The 13,094-nt window shown below is 35.9% G+C and overlaps 1 protein-coding gene across 2 annotated transcripts in view; it reads right to left on the bottom strand.

Moving 5' to 3' along the window:
- LOC147823592 (uncharacterized) overlaps positions 1-13,094 on the bottom strand; it is a 66,234-nt gene that overhangs the window by 19,660 nt on the left and 33,480 nt on the right. The window lies entirely within an intron of this gene.

The raw sequence follows: 13,094 nt of genomic DNA, 5'->3' as shown, positions 1-13,094 counted from the left end.
AAAACAGAATTTAAATACCCAAACACATATGAGGTGTGTTTTCAAAAGCAGCAGACCTCAAGCTAGCACTGTGGAAACTTCATTAACTCCTCAGCCACAGCGGAGAGTGGCTGAGACTAAGTATAAAGGCCACAGAACATAAAAGACATTCCACAGCAGACCTCATTAAGTGGGCTTAAGACAAGCTTGACAAGCTAATGACAAAAATCTAATTTGGATTTTCTCGACATAAGAACCCTGAATAAGTCCAAATACACCAAGATTCTACCATGTATGCTATCAGAAAAGGCAACAACTCAGTGTCAATTAGGGGCATGGAGCTCACCAATCAAAGGCCAGAGATGGATGTTGTCCTATTTAACCACATTGAATAGGCAATTGTGTTCTATGTGCTTCGGGGCTTGGACATGCATCCTATTTAAATTGCACAGATGTTGTAGGTCCCTAAGAAACAGTGGTCTCCAGGGAAATGTTCATCAGGCTGCCTATCTTGGACAAAGGCATGGCTAGATCTGGACAGCACACTGTACATAAAGCCTTTTTGCTATTATTTGCCTGTTCTGTGAAAGCCCCTTCCTACTTCTAAGTTCTGACAGCACTTACAGAAATTGGATGAAGGCAGACTGCACTTATTTATACACCATATTCAAACGCTCTGGGTCCTCTAGGTATGTGTATCTCAAACCCTCTAATTGCTTTTACATCCTTGACTAAAGACACATTCACTCATGAAATAATAATGATAGCACTCATGTGTGCCACGGACAGTGGGAAGTACCTTAAAATATTAATCCCCATATAAGCAATGTCATAATCAAATCAACTCATGAAGCTCCTCAGGAAGCTAAAAAGTCACATAATTTGCCCCACCCCTAATTAGTAGAGAACCAAGCTCATCTGACTTCCATACACCCATCTGTCTTCCACTACCCAGCACAAAAAAGAATAAACAGTTGTTGAATGAATTGGTGCATTTCTTAATATATTTAAAATTAAAAGAGGAAGAATTTACTAAACTATACTGCTTCTGCAGTAATAGATGTATTATCATAGAACAGTTATTTAGAATCCTCAAAAACACTGTTCCTTGTATTTTCTAGGTCTCCACAATGCCTTTCTACATACCACCTCACAAATAGAAGGTGCTTGTAAGATATTTGTTTAATCAGTAAACTATTTTAACCAGCACACAAAAAAATTATAAATGTCTAAGATGGCTTTTTTGGGACATTTTCCATCTCTTGTGACTAACTCTTAACAAGAAGGAAGGATAGATGTGCTTTTCTTTTTTCTGAATCTGGCTCCATGTGCTAATTTCTTCAGAAATCTCTGCATATTTCCCCATGTTTAGATCTCTGGGCCTTTTTCCAGGCCTAAGGGAAACCTCAGTTCCCATTTCCACACAAGTCATAGTACTATCAGTGGAGACAATAATATATAGCTACCAGGAGCAATGTTAATGAATCAGAATATTCTAATCAATGAGTGTTGAGGGGAAACTCACTCCAGGAGAAAACCTGGAGAATGTTCTGGATTTCCCAAGATACTCATTCTGAGCCCTGTTCTCAGATCCAGCACTACTTGTGTAGGACTTCATTGTGCCCATATTCCATGGAGAGACAGTATTAGCTTCTTTACCAAATAGTCTAAAAAAAGAATGCAGGTTCTATTCCCCTGCCTTCTGTGCTGTCTGTTCCTCACTGCAGGAGGAGAGCATAGGTTAGTCACTTGTGAACATAGTGCTACTTATTCTGTCTTGTTGCTGTGAAATTGCATAGGAGAATGTGTACAGAATTATTTTTGAGCTAGGAAATGTTAGATAGCCATTGGAAATTATTAGAAAAGAAGGCAGCCAGAAGTTCATGTGTCATATACCTTCAGGAACCTAGGTATTTCATTTTGTCCTTCAATGTATGTACAAGGGCTGATCAAAAAGTAACGAGGAATGCTTAAATTTAAAAAAAATATTACAATAAAAGATGCATTGCTATCGAATAAAATATGCCCTCATGCTGCAAACACACTTATCTCATTGTTCTTACCACTTTCTGAAGGGGTTCTGGAAGTCCACTCTTATGAGTGTCTTTAAAAGTTGTATCCAAGGCCGGGAATGTAGCTCAGTGGAACAGCACCTGCCTGGCAAGAGCGAGGCCCTGCATTCCATTCCCCGTACCAAAAAACAGAAAAACAAACAAAAGAGGTGTATCCAAAAATATGGTGAATGCTGCTTCTGACTGCCATCCAATAAAATTCAGGCTCCTAAAAACATTACAGTGTGTCATCATCTGCCTCATTCGTCAGATCTGGTACTATGGGACTTCTAGCTCTTTCCCAAAGTCAAAATGACCATGAAGGGTAAATGTTTTGAACTGATACAGGATATCAAGGCAGCCACAACAGTGCAAGTGCATACACTCAGGACAAAGAATTTCTAGAACTGCTCCAGAAAGTAGTGAGAACAATGAAAAGATAAATGTGTTTGAAAACAGGGGTAGTAGTTTGAGGAGGATTAATGGAAATGTATCATTTACTGAAATAATTTTTTTATTGAACACACCATATTTTTCAATCAAATCTCAAAACACACACACATACATGCACACATAACACATACATATGTATGTGTAAGAAGATTTACTGTAGGGCCGGGGACTTAGCTCAGTGGTTCTGCCACCTGCTTTGCAAGTGCAAGGACCCGAGTTCAATCCCCGGTACAAAAAAAAAAACAAACCAGAAGATTTACTGCAAAAAAGTTTAAGTAAGTTAATGACCGCTACATTTCAAAATATTTCTTTAATAACCTGTGTTGGTTTCTGACACTGGTCTGCATTTTATGTAGTATAGTAGTTATAGCTACTACTTCTTCTCAGTGTTAGGTACTGGGTAAAAAAGGTTTACATACAATATGCAATTTATTCTTCATGTCCCCACCATAGATGGATATTATATCTCTCTTTTGCAGATAAGTAAACTAAAATCTATGAGTTAAGAAAATACCCCAAAGTTACTCTGCTAGCAAATGATAGTGGCAAAAGTCTGAATTTAGGTCTCCCTGTCCACAAGGCTTTCCTTATCAATCCAAATCACATTCAGTTAATGTTTGCATTAATACCAGTGTAGCATGTACACTGTCTCCAGGAAACAACTTTAAATGTGTCTCATCCTTTGGGAAATGTGAGACTTCCTTTGACCAGAATATAAAGCAATCAAAAACATACAGCTTTCTCAAAATAAGCAGGATCTTTAAAACTGTTTAAATGTCCTCCAAAGGTTCATGGTCCCTGAGTTAGGTGATGTACCATATCTTGTAATTTAGGTAACTGAAAGGTGCAAATGGGATTAATGGTCATTCATTTTGTTCACTTGCAACCATTGTTCACTCCAGGAGCATTTCTGAAGCCCTACTCTGTGTGTTGGAATTCTCATGACCATGACGAATTGTGTGAAGGGAGAGGGGAGGGCCTAACCAAGGAAGTAGAAGAATTCCCTCAGGGAGCCTGCACCCTGTCCTTTGGAAAGGAAACCAAAATACTCAAAGCACTGAGAGTCAAATTAATCTTAGAATACATTAGCAATACTTAGAAGTAATAAAACTAAATCAAAATTTCTTCAAAGGATTTAGTCCTTCAGCCTTTAGCTCAGCCAGACCTGCCTCCCCCACATGCCAATTAGAGTTCAAAGAAAAGATTCATACACCTCATTTACAGATCCATTGAACCCTGGGCACAAGTGATAAATCCTTAATAAGTCAGAAAGATAGCTATATTTATTCTTAAAATTAACTAATTTGCACACTGAGGTTAAATGATTTGCCTCAAGACAATTTATTGGAATGTCTGATAAAACTCTGCAGTTCCATTTCTGATTTGACATCCCTAACCTACTCTCCTGTTTTAAAGTTACCCTATAGAAATGCTCATAGGTGTCAACAGAGATCCCGGCACAAAACAAGTTCACATCTACACATGGAGACAAAACAACTTTTACTAACTTCTTTAGGGAAACTCAGAATGACAAAACAAGAACCTGTAGTGGTTTAGCTAAATTGTGTCAACTTGATGGTCCTTGTGTAGGGAATTAGTACCGCACATTTCTTGTGTCTGGGTGGCTCATGGAGGCGTGACTCTGCTAATTTATCTCGTCCCTTGCCCTTGCTCTCTTCACTGATCCCCTGGTCTGCTTTCTGCCACCATGAACTAGGCAACTTTGCTAGCCACATCCTCTGGCATGATGGCATGATGTTTCTGCTTCAGCATCAGCTGATCATGGTCAACCAGATTAAACCTCTCTTCCTTTTGTGGGTATTGGGTATTGGGTCTCAGCAACAAGTAAACAGACTAATATACTGCAACAAGCATTATGTTGTAAGGGGTAGCTCCACTTTTAGTGAGGATTTTTCTTCCTTTGTTTATGTCCTAAAAGTAGACTTAGATTTTTTTGAGAAATTGCTTTAGTGAACCCAATAGTACAGAAGGTAAGCACCTCCAACAATAGAACTGGTGTCTAATCGAATGCAGTGTCTAAATTGCTCTTTGCTTGGGTGATGTACATATTCACACAAACACATACGCACACATGCACACTTTAGTTTTATGATATTGAATTTCTTGGACTATTCAGAGAACATTCCATAAGTTATCTGTAGTCATTGAGAAATAAAACTTTCCAAGTTTTCTCCTCAAAGAATGTAGAAATTCATTTTAAGCACTTTTGGAAGGAATGATGCTAAAATGATAATCAAAGGCAACACGATTCTCAAGATGACTTTTACAGCTGTTTTTCCCTGAAAGTATACTACTAAATAATCACAACTATGACATACATAAATTTCATTTTAAAAATACTTTGATCAGCTTCATTGATTGGATAGCAAACAGTGACATGGATATTGATACAGAAAACAGAACAAGTGGCTCAAATCTCTTCCTTCCCTTCCCTGTCTTCTTCCTTCCTCCCTTCCTTCTTTCCTTCCCTCCTACATTGGACTGAATCTATTTCAGGAACCTCATATTTTCCTGGGCTACATAATAGTACTTTAATATTTTATAGAAAAAATATAACTACAGCAGAGTCATTGGCGCAAATTCCTCATCTTTACCATTAGACGCCATTGTAATTTTGCTAGATTGCAACCTATCTTAGAACTCAACTTTGGGGATAGAAATTAGCATAATTGAAATAATTCAATTTTAGGTAATTATAATTCTCACTTAAACCTAAATTAAATATGTCAAACTATAATTATGTTCAAATTTGCATTGGAAAAATTATCCCCATTTTGCTCATGGCATCTTAAAATATCTAGTCAGGGATAGTAAGCCCTTCAGGCTGAGTCAAGAGGCCTTATCTTCACAGCCTTTGGGAAGAGGAGACTTATTATGCATTAAGCACAGTTATTCAGCCTCTTGGGAAAGGGAAAATGGTCCATTACTTCTGCACTATAAGATATACAGGATTTGTACTATAATCTTCAGATTTCTCTAAGTTACAGTGCCATTAATGAGTACGGAGTGACAGCAGATGGGAAAAGATTAATGCTTTCTTTGGAGAGAAACCATAAGCAAACCAGGTCATGTTTTAGGACAAAGGTAATGTAAATTGAGGACACAAAAAAAGGTTGTAACATTTCAAACCCGGCACTTGAAAATAAGCTCTGCTTTGTGGTACATTTAAAAATGATTAAAGATTCAAGACAGTCTAAAGGCATTGAATGCTCACCTTTCAGCCCCACAAGGTGCTCAATGATTGTTAAGAATCCTAGGATCAAATCTTCCTTACAGTTATTTACTTGCTATGCAAAAAGAAAACACCAAATAAAATACCACTCAGTGTAAGCTGTCTGTAAGACTAACTTTTCCGCTCTAAGACTAAATTAACCAGCCGATGTGATGAAACCGCCAAGATGGTTTATCGACCTCTATGGGACACTAGCTGGATATGGTCTGTGAACGCATGGGTCAAGGAACAGATGAGTCTGTGTGTATAGGTTTGACATATTGTCAAAGCATACAATGAGTTTCTTACAAAACCATATGAATATATCTCCAGTTGAGTAAAATACTCATACTAATAACAGAATAAGGCAGAAGAACCCTGGCTGACATCCCGTCTGTTCTTATGAATTAAATTTAGAAATCATATGTAATATAGACATTTCTGTCTGAATATCATACAACCCCGACACATCCAGGCTTTCATTAGAAAACTCACAATGTGACTTGAATAACAATCTGTCTTAGCTAATTAGTATTTTCAGTTTAGCATATTCACTTCCAGACATATTGCTGTTTGCACATGGTAATTTAGGTAAATAGATACCATCCACAGCTGCATCAATTAACACTGCTAATCAAAACTGAATTCAGGTAATTAGGCACATTTATGCAAAAATGTGTAATTTTGGAAAAAAAGCTAGATTCTTCAGTAATATGTCAATAAGTAAAAAATCTCATTTTGCTTATGAAGAATAAAGGGAGAGAAATCATCATTAATGTATACATCATGTACGCAGACTAAACTTCCTAAATTAAGTCTCTGTCTTTAATTGGCCTGTATTTTCAGAAATTGGATCGTATTTTTCATAAATGTTTTCTTCAATGTTTCCATATAGTAAAGCAGATTCACATCTGCCTAAGGGTTTAATCATCATCAAGCCAGACTCAAATGGTTAATGAAATCTCAAGTACTTATATAATTAGAAGAGATGTTGGTCAAACTTGTTCTATCTTGCCTAGCATCTTTTAAGGGAAGATTCGCTCAGTATGTCTGCTTCTATTAGGTACTTTAATTTATTCTGCTACAAAGTACTTTCTTTTGCAATTAGAATCACAATAGTATTTTTGTATCTTTCTGCCAATATTTTTCAGCTTTCCAAATTTTACACAATGCCCTTGACTTGCTTTTTCCTTTGTTTTCAAAATGAATATTGTACATTATTTTTCTGTCATTTTACAAACATAAGCTAAACTGATCTTTTGATTAAATATTCTAATTAGTTCAGGATAAAAATCTAGTTTAGCTGTTGTTAAGTAATAAGTGGCTAACTAGTGACTAATAAGTTCTGGGTGGAGGGACATTCATGAACATAAAGTTAAGACTAAAGTAGAGGAGAAAATAAGATCATTTTAAAAAAGTATTCTGAAGTAAATGTGGAAACAAGTTAGGATGAATCAATCTGTCTGTCTGCGTCTCTGTCTATCTATCTATCTATCTGTCTGTCTGTCTGTCTGTCTGTCTATCCATCTATCCATCTATCCATCTCAACTTCTTTTCCTTACCAGACCTGAAACTACAGCTGACTTCTAATGCAAACACTTGGCTTTATAATGAAGCATTAGATCCAGCATTCCTACCTTTATTTTAATGGTAAGAGCCACTTCCAACTTAACAAACATTTCCTCAGTGCCTACCATGTATTAGAAACCTTCTAAAAGCCCTTGAGTGGATACCAAGGTGGATTTAGACTGGTCACAATCCTCTGAACCAACTTCAGAGAGTTTCCAAACCAACAAAATCAAGTTTCAAAAGGTAGATAGAGTCACCAGGTAAAAATTTAACTGTCAGCTCCAAACTTGGGACTCTTTTGAGCTCCTATTGCTGAAGTTTACTGTTTGCTAACCTCAGCATCATTCTTTTGTTCTTTTAATAAGTCAAGAAATGAGAACAAAAATTTTTTTGCCAAGTTGCACAGTATCTTTTTCTCACATTGCAGTGATCCTGTACAACTTACATCTCTGCTTTAATATTTATCTAAGAGATTACTTCCACACATCTTTTATATGCACTTGGCATAAATAACTGGACAAGTTCCTGTGGCATAGAAGCCTAAAAGACACTGTGCCTATACCCAAATTCAAGATCAGAAATTATAAAATGTGGAGGTAGATTTATCAGAGGGTTGTCAACTGTTTACACCAATGAAATTGTGTAGGGTGGAACAAAGACACCTCTAAATTTTAAGGTTCTGTAAAACAGAATGACGTAAGAATTTTAAATGAAAAGGAAGTAGAAGCATTTTAAAACAATTTTTATTTTTATTTTTATTTTTATTTTTATTTTTGTTTTTATTTTTATTTTTTTGGTGCCGGGGATCGAACTCCAGTCCTTGCGCTTGCGAGGCAGGTGGAAAACAACTTTTAAACAAGCCCCATGACTAGTTTTCAGTAAACTTAATGATTAAAATTTGAGGAAGAGAATTTCTGGTCTCCACAAAATGAGCCCACTGCAGGAGTCCACTGAATAAACACCCTAGTGAACAATCCATAGCTCCATAAGCCACTGCTCTTCCTTCCTCAGACCAAATGGGACGACTGATTCTTTCACTGTAGTTCCTGGGTTTCAGTACATTCCTTTGTCTAAGGAAAGAGAGTAAAGTTCTTTTCTAAGAATCTTGTTCTCATTCTCAACAAGTTTTAGCAAGGGAAAATGCTACAGGCATCACAAGAACAGCTTTGGTAATGGAAGGACTTGGGATGTCATCAATTTCCAACCCAGCCAGGCCACTGACTAGCCATCCAACTTCAGGAAAATCACTGCCCACTCAGTTTGGGTTTCTTGTCCATAAAGCGTGGCTCACAGATCCACCTCCCTGGGTGCTGGGGGGATACTTGGAGCATACATAGTGCTCAAGAAAGACACAGTGGCACGGATCACAGGCCAGTGATGGCTCCAGAAATGCTGAAGCTGAATGCATCTTAGGTAAAGGTAATGTTTTTAAACAGTTCTCCCAGTTGCAAAGGACAGTCACCTCTCTATATCTGAAGGTCCTCACATGTGGGTTCAGTCAACCGGGATGGAAAATATGTTTTAAAATTTGCATCTGTACTAACCACATAATGGCCTTTTTCTAGTCATTATTCCTTAAATAATACAGCACAACGACTATTTACATGACACACTGTATTATAAGTGATCTAGAGATTATTTAAAATATCGAGAGGATGTGCATAGGTTAAATGTAAATACCATATCATTTTATGGAAAAGGCTTCAGCATCCACAAATTCTGGTATTATCAAGAGTCCCAGAAACAATCCAGCAGAGATAATGAAGGACCAATATCACATATAGAGTTGGCACGACAATTTTAATACAAATCACACAGAATATATCAAATAGGCTACACACCACTACACTACGTTTGGTCATCACATTCCAACTCACCTGAAAACTAGTTCTAGGAAACTAATGTTCCCCCATAAGCTGGAAAGTTGATGGGGTATTCATTGTTTCTAGAATATTTCTATGAAATTATCAAATAAACTAGAAGAAATAGTTCAGTTGACCAATGTCAACCAAATAATTTTATACTAGAATGATCTGTTCGAAAATAAGATCTTGAAAAATTCACAGGCAACTACTTTTTTTTTCCTGTGAAAACAAATGACAATTCTTATGTTTGCCATATGCCATGTCTCTTTTGTCCAGAAAAATAAAATTATTTATGGTAGACCTGCTCTCAATGTTTGTGAAATTAAATTAAATTACTGACTCACAATATGCAATGGATAAAACAATACACAATGAATAAAACAACATCTTCAGTCATATTTTTTAAACTGTTGCTTTTTAGACAAGAGGACTCCAGATGAAATATTGGTCCATGAAAATATCAAATGAACTAATCCTAGCTTATTAATATTATTTCACAACTATAAGGGAAAATGTCAGGTCTGAAACTAGGCAAATTAGAGAGGAATCAAATGCCAGAAAACAAAGACAACATAAGGAAATAAAAATGTCTTTACAGAACACTGAAGCAAAACAAATGATTGGATTTGGGGTTTCACAAAATATAGTCATTTCCCTTTGCTTTTTCACTAACACTTTTTTTCCCTAAAACAATATAAATTTCACCTTGCCAAGCCATGATCCTCTATGAAAAAAGCTGATAACTAATAGCAATATAGAAGAAGATATTATCAGTAGTTTGGCACATTAGCTTTTTATGCTTAAAGAATGTTACTGCATTTGCAACAAATGTTAATACTGAAAGTCATTTTTATTAGTTCTTGTAAGAAGTCAAATAAGATTATTCTAATGTAAAGAAGACTTTTTAATTATATCTGAAGAATTAAGAGTGCATATTTTAGGAATTAACATAGCAGTTGTGTTTATTCTTTAGCAAAAATTATCTTTAATAAGAAAACAAGTATTATGAAACAATTGGATTTTTAAAAGTTTGACAATTCACTATACCAAAGCTAATGCTGATCGTCTACACTTTATCAGACAAGGAACGGAATGCCGTATTTGTTTATATTCTGTGGTGAATGCTTGTCCCACAATTAAGAACTAGTAAATGATCCTTACAACAAACAGATCTTAGCTAAACATATTATTAATCTATGCTTCAAGGTATTATCCAATTCTCTGGAAGATTACAGAGTCACTTTGCAAACTGAATAATCTCAGCTTCTCTCCTGTAAGTATTTTATCTTTGACTTTTTTCACAGGCCTAGAGTAGAGTCCTGTCTTTCAGAAGGATGTTGAAAGCATACATGAAAAGCTTGTGAAAAAATAAACTAAAGCCCCCCAGGCTTCTTAATTTTTACACTATAATGCCTTGAACTTTTCTACCTTAACATACTCAGAATGAATTCTTTGATGAAAAGAGAGAAATAAATTACCTATGGAATGAAGAGAAACTTTATTACCATTTTAATAGTTCACAGACACATAAAAGGAAGACGTAGTCACTGTGTGGTGGGACCTAAAAGTAAGGCGATTCATTGGCTTAGTAATAAAAAAATTAATGTGATACGAAAAATGGAAACAGTTTTTGAAGGCTTCACAAAGCTTCAAGAAAGCTTAACAAATAAAAACAAAAGTAAACCATTAAATAGCATCGTAAAAAATTAGAGTTTGCTTCTCCTATAAATTTTTGAACTTAATGAAAAGACTGATGGCATCCTGAGACTATCAGAGACCATGGGAAATTAAATATCATCTATCCAAAGTAACCTTTCAAGAGCTCCTTCTTGTGCAAGTGCCCCCAAAAGCACACATTTTCAGCGGCCATTGTGTAGATTTAACACGGCATGCTATGCAGTTTATCTGCCTGTCATTTAGCTACAAGTGTCACTGCCATTTATTCCTATCCTAGATTGGCTGGCTATGGAGAAAATGCAGTTTCAATTGTGTGCCATACTTCCTGCTTTCTCGGGGTGGTGGTTTTGATGTTTTGGGGGAGGTGGTACTTGGTGCATTTTCCCCACATGTTCTCAATTATTTATACATTATTTTTTGATTCTCTGCCACTGGGACACTCTTGCCAAAGCTACAGTTCTTCCAAAGTAGCATACCACCCAGATGCACAAAAAATTAAAATTAAAATAGGAGGATTTTTAAAAATTATTATTTGAATGACAAAGGACCTACTCAATGTTTACATTTAAATTGGTCAGACTAATTCAGCTGTGGCTTTTAATTTCAGAAAGGTTAATCATCCTAACAAGGGCCAATCAGACTGTAATCATAAAAAACCGTCCTATAGCCCCAGTCACCTGCAGGACAGTTATTCTTTTCCTATTTCCATGCAAAAGAATGCATTTCATTCATTATGTATTATGAATCTTCTAATTCTTTACATTAGCACATTTTACCAAAAATATTAATTTCTTCGAAATTCTGACAAGAAATTCATCTCTACACATCTGAAGAGATAGTCTCATTTTAAAGGGAAGGGAGTCAGCTTTGAACAACTTTCCAGCCTTTTCTAATCCTCAAAGACTTCTGATTCCCCAACAGAGTTCTTTTGCTACCAAATCTCAATCACACAAAAAACTATGGAGGTTGAGGTTAAAACCACAGTATATATTTTAGAAATTTAATTGTCTGTATTTTCTGTGATTATGCTATCCTCTACTTGTTTCTATTCACAATGTTTACTGTGTACAAAAGTTATTGAGTCAGAGGAAGTAAATGTTAGCCATAATTGAATAGCAGTAGCAATACTTATATTCATTAATTTATTCACTTGATGAATATAAATGGAGTGCCTATTATATACCAGATACTGGGTGGAAGGGGAATCAAAGTTAAATAATTTAAAAAGTCTCTATGATGAAAATACCATTCTGTGGAAAGGATGTCCAGAATATAATAAAAGAATGATGAAAACCTCTACTTTGTTTTGCTAATCAGCGTCATTACATTTTAGTCACAATAAAAAATATATGAAGTCAAATTTTAACCAAAATTTTGATAAAGTGTTTTAAATTGTTTGGATACCTGCAGGCTTTCAAAATTCATAATTCTGTTACATAACTCATTATTTTTATTTGAGAATATGAAAATTTAATGTCAAAATTTAAAAATTGATATATTGAGACTGTCAAGCTTCCTGTAGTTAGGAATAAAACTATGAGAAAATCTAAATGGACTTATTTAAAATATACATGCTGTGCATTAATTTGTTTTGGAATGTTTTTCTGTGAGGTTTAAAAATTGCTATTCACAGAAAAGACGAGAGTAATGAGCAAAAGACAAATTGTGGCTCTATGTCATGGTGGAGTGGCCTGAATGACCACAGAGGTAGAGCCTTAATGTGTGTCTCTGATTATATTGCAAATTGAGCACTGCGCTCTTATGACCGTGGTGTGACACAGCATAAATAGCCCAAACTTGGCTTCTGCACACTGCGTGAGACCTCTGCCTCCCTTTTCTGTACTCCGAAGAAGTGCACCGGCAGATAGCAGAGGCACAGGCCTCTCCTCATCGATATTCACACTTATTAATTAGCAATATGGGAAAACTGTAACTTAGGAAACACCCCAGAGTTTGACTATTTAAACAATCAAGGCAAATCACGGTAAAAAGAAAACATGATTATAACATTCAATGCCCAGAATGGCATTCGAGAATAGCACATAATGTTTCAATAATTGTTTTAAAAAGCTCTAATTAATTTGTGCGAGGTTTGTAACTTTAGTCAAGACCTCAGACCCCTCCCCACCTCTCCCTTTGAGCACTTCTTGGAACCAAAATAGAACCTCTGCATATCCTAAAACTGCCTTTGCTTTGCTTTTTCTTTCTCTTATAACTGGGTTGACGCACAGAATAAAACAAAATAATGGCTTTTACATTTTTGAGAGA

This window comes from Heterocephalus glaber, unplaced genomic scaffold (genome assembly GCF_053883595.1).
Source record: "Heterocephalus glaber isolate CG9 unplaced genomic scaffold, H.glaber_assembly_v1.0 deba00001572, whole genome shotgun sequence".
NCBI classification, from domain to species: domain Eukaryota; kingdom Metazoa; phylum Chordata; class Mammalia; order Rodentia; family Bathyergidae; genus Heterocephalus; species Heterocephalus glaber.
The sequence above is the reverse complement of the archived record's forward strand: the minus strand, read 5'-3'. Positions and strand labels throughout refer to the sequence as shown.